Below are 5,017 nucleotides of genomic sequence, written 5' to 3'. Positions count from 1 at the left end.
CAGAAACTTCTCTAAGAACACTTGTAACATATCTGCACAGTGGCAATGTATTACCCATTCATGCAAGCAGCCGCAGAATCAATACTTGGATACAAGAGACCTTTACCAAGGAACCCATGTTATTTTCAGGAGTGTGGTGCTGATTTAAATTTGTAAATAGAAAAAATATCAAAGGGGCTTAAAAAATCTCTGTCGGTGCAGAAACTTTTTTCACCGAATCGAACTAAAACTCGCGTTTTCGTTATAAGGACCATATTTTTTTTTATTTTTTTTTTTTTTGGTTATAGCCCTAGTGCTCAGGTTACAGAAAGAACATTTTCCCAAACATCAGATAAAGACAGCAATAAACCGGTTGAAGAATAATAACGCGCCAAGGGCTAATGCTGTTCAAGATCGGAAGTGTCACGCTGATAAGGTGTATGCATCAGCTAGTTAGCACCACCTAACAAGGGGAGAAGAAATGACACAATATACACCAATAGCCACATGTTACATGCTTACGCCGAAGACATTGATATCGTTTGTCGATCTGTCTTAATTATTTAACATTTCTCAACGTAGATGTGGCATTTATCATTGTACTTTCAAAACCCTCGAAAAACCATTATTTTCAGTGGACGATATGCCTAGACATCCCATGCAGTTTGCCATACAATATGAGGCACTCTGTGCACCCGAGAGATGCTCTTAAACTTCACTTTATCCGAATTTTGTGTGGGAAGTACCCGAAGGAGTGGACCGATATTCGAACCCGATCTATATCTGAAAAGAATAATACTATGTGCAAAGTTTGGACAAAATCGATTGCTCCCTTTGAGAGTTATCGTTCACACCATTTTACAGATAAATTTTGATCTTTTGTGGGGTGGGTAGCCGAAGCAGTGGACCGATATGGCTCATCTTCGATCTTAAACTAAGTTTGGATAAAACATTTCGATACCCAAAAATTGGTTCGAATCAGTTGATCCGTTCGAGAGTTATCGTGCGCACCAGCCAGACAGACAGACGGACGGACATGGCTAAATCGACTCCAAATTGTCTGAAACGAATTTCGTCCAAACATACTTGGGGTCTAAAACGGATATTTGATGAGTCATATTTTTGGTCGTATCAAAGTGTATATATATGTACCCCTTCTAGCCTAAAGGCTGAGGGTATAAATAGCAAAAACTGTATAGAACGAGCACACGCTGTTAAAAAAAAAAAACAACCAAAAACTTGTTGGTGACCACATTTTAAGAAAATCTTGTTAGAAATTATAACAGCTATATCTCAAAAACGGAAGAGCTGCTTGAGAAAACTGCTTCCGGAATTGAAAATAACTCAACACTTTTACGTTTTATTAATTATGGAACGTGTCAAAAGTTCGACATCGCGGAATATAGCTCCTTTTCTCACTATTTTTGCTATGCCTTTCCCATGGTAAAATAATTTTATTGAACAACTATTTTTATTGTCTAGGTTTATATTTTGCTGTTTTGATCCTTCGTCTTTTGTGGTTAAAATTCAACTGAATATTAACATTGCAAAAAACTTTTGATTTTGTCAATTTATTCACAACATCAACAACAGTGTGTTAAAATATTTTTTTTCCAAATTATATATTAAACCATAATGGAACAAAGTAATGCACGACTTCGGTTATAACCCGGTTTAAACGAGTTATCAAATATTATAAATTAATTTACTGGTCTTTCGGAAAATTTACAGCGTTGAGTTTTAGACGATTATTCCTAACTATAATTTTTCTAAAAGACTCATAACTCTCCTAGGTTATATTTTACAGTTCATAAGTTTTACTCTTGCTGCCTATAATTTCTTAACCACTGTACTCCAGACAGCATACAAACAACACACCATTTTTTCTCGAATAGAAAAAAAGGTACATAACAAGATACAAAAATATACTACCATATTTTTCAAAAAAAAATTAATTGCATGTCATCACCACAAATGCCAAAAGTCGTAACTAACAAAATAATAATTTTACAGGAGAAGCAAAAAACGTCATAAAATGAAAAACAGTTTTATGGAAAATTAATCTTATGAAGGCGAGTATATGGGATATTATCAATCATATACGAATGGGAGTAAGTAATGAAACCAAAACCGCGGAAACGCTTGATTTTGGAATCCGTCATTACAACAATATCTGCAATTTTATCCCATTTTCCGAAATGCCTTTTCTTGAATAGGATCGTTATTTTTTAACGTAGAAGCTTGAAATTTTGCAAGAGAATGTATTTTAGTCGTATGTATTAGATTCAATCAAAAACTAATTTTGACTTTTTTGGAAATACGACTTCGGGCATTTATGGTGACGATATGTAAATTTCTTATTATTGGTTTATTCAACACTTTGATTTTTTAATGATTTATATAAACGGTGTTAATGTATTCCGAGTATTTCGAATGAAAATCATTTCGATTGCATTGCTGCTATTATTGTGTTTGTTAGATTAACCAATACTTAAGTAGACATGTTATCCGAAGATGTTATTAATCCAACTGGTTTTTACATCAAAAATCATTAATTATGAAAAATTAACATCTTCGTATTGTTAAATTAGTGGTTGTTATTTATTCGATGGGTATTATGACAACAGTAGCCATATATTCGTATTGCTTATTTTTTTATGAAGATTAATTTTGATTAACTGATGATGATGTTGATGGTAGGCTGAAAGATCAAATTGTATAGGTCAATTAAGTCATTATGTGATAAAACATAAAAACATAGGTCTCGTGAGTGGGGAGGGCAAAAACATGGACTTTTGTTAAAAATTGTTTGAATGCAGATTCAGTAACTTATGAATGTTCAATATCAATTATATGGGTCTCCAATAGGGAGCGGCGATTTGTATGGAACGAAAAAACCTCAACGGGCGCGTCGCGATTCTGATTGCTGGGATTGTACCGAGTAAAAACGTCCACCATATGTCTACGGTGAAAATTGAGCCTTGAAGTTTTTATCCACGTTTTTGCATATTTTGGCATACCATACCGGCCAAACCATTGAGATTTTCGATCATTTACTCAACGAGTGGCATAACACAAAAAATGCATTCTCTGTGCTAGCAATTGTTACTTTGTCTACGTCCCAGCAAAATTTGAAGGAAGGGCTTCCATGCGATGACGTGATTTCATGGCATCTTTTGCGTTGGTTCAAACGAAGTCGTGAAAGATCCGATCTTTTCATTAGCATTTGAACCAATGCAAAGGAAGTCGTGAAAGATCAGATCTTTTCATCAACATTCCATCGATCCAATATAGATGAATTTTGTGTTTTTATTTATAATTTTTTTCTAAATATATAAGATTAATTATTTACAATAGGATTGATGTTGTCGGAGACTCGAAATCACAACCAAGTTGTTAAAACTCTCGTTGTAATGACAATGTCATTCAAAGGGTTGGTGAAAATGACATGCCAAAGCATTGGTGAAAATGACATGTCAAAGCAGTGATGTAAATGACATGCTTGGTGTATGGTGTAAATGACATGCATAATAATAATAATAACACTAATAATAATATTTTTTTTTTTTTGCGGCTCAGATGGGAAAATGCTTTTGCGCATTCACGGCGAGTCGTCACTCATCGTGGTATGTCGGGCTCGATCTTTATACCGACTAAAAACCCACCTGATCACCTCTGGGAGCTGCGTCCACCTCGGCACCACTTTCGTATTACTTCGAGGTGGCTCCCAGGCCCTTGTGGCCTTCTTCTCCTTGTTTGCTTGTGTCCAAGCACCGCTGTTTGCTTACTCTAAGCGTTATCTAGGTCTACCTTTTTCTTTCTTAACAGCTCTTCGCAGTATCTTGCGATTGCATTCCACTGCTCTCGATCTGTTACCATTTTCTCCACTATATTTTCGACAGATATATCGCCAATTTCTACTCGGAGTTCGAGCCATCGATTGCACGAAAAGAACGTGTGCTCCGCATCGTCTATTGTTTCTTCTTCCTCGTACAGGCAAAATGCGGAACTACACTTTCCTCGTTTAAACAAATATTTTCGGAAATATCCATGACCGGAGAGCATCTGTGTGATGTAATAGTTCACATATCCGTGTCTTCTATTCACCCATCTTCTTATGTTCGGAATAAGCTTCGCAGTCCATCGTCCATAGGTTTCTTCATCCCAGCGCCTTTGCCATTTTGCATATGTCTCTTCTCGCACTTGTTCTGCGTTCGCATATGCATTATGTGAGAGTTTTGCCTCAAACAGTTTCGACCGTTCTTCTGCTACCAGGTCGATGGGTATCATGCCCGTTATTATTTTAACAGCTGGTCCTGATACCGTGCGATATGCAGAAGCAACTCGCAATGCCGCTGTTCTTTGTACTGCTAGTAATTTCTTGGCTTTTTGTGCAGTTAACAGACTCCGGGCCCATATTTCGCATCCATATAGGAGAATGCTGTTGCACGCCTCCATCAGTAGCTTCCTTTTATTGGGTAGAGGTCCTCCGACATTTGCCATCAATTTGCTGAGTTGGGCTGTGATATGCGTAGCTTTTTCAGTTGCATATTTCATCTGCGCAGAGAATGACATTTTAGTGTCCAGTCGTATTCCCAAGTATGTGACAGCTTCCTGTGTGCGAATGACTATGTCATTTACATTCATGTCGACAACTGCTGGAATATGCCTCCTTGACAGGAGTTCCAGCTCGGGTTTGTGCTTGGCCAGCTCCAGTCCGTGTGATTCCAGCCACGCTCTGGTTCGTATCATTACTTGGCTGAGTTTGCGTCTAGCTTCATCTGTGCTTCTGGCCTGGATAATTGCGGCTATATCATCTGCGTACCCCACTAGGAATGTGTTCTTAGGCATGTCTATTTTGAGAATCGCATCATAACTGATGTTCCAAAGATCAGGGCCTAAGATAGAACCCTGTGCGGCGCCAGATGTTATTTGTACATTCCGTGTGCCTTCGCTGGTTTTGTACATTAGTACTCTTTCGCTGAAATAGCTCCTGATTATTTTCATGAGGTATGCTGGGACATCAAAATTTGCCTCC

Source organism: Musca autumnalis, unplaced genomic scaffold (assembly GCF_047663935.1).
Source record: "Musca autumnalis isolate F117 unplaced genomic scaffold, ASM4766393v1 scaffold_3, whole genome shotgun sequence".
Lineage (NCBI taxonomy): Eukaryota > Metazoa > Arthropoda > Insecta > Diptera > Muscidae > Musca > Musca autumnalis.
The sequence above is the reverse complement of the archived record's forward strand: the minus strand, read 5'-3'. Positions refer to the sequence as shown.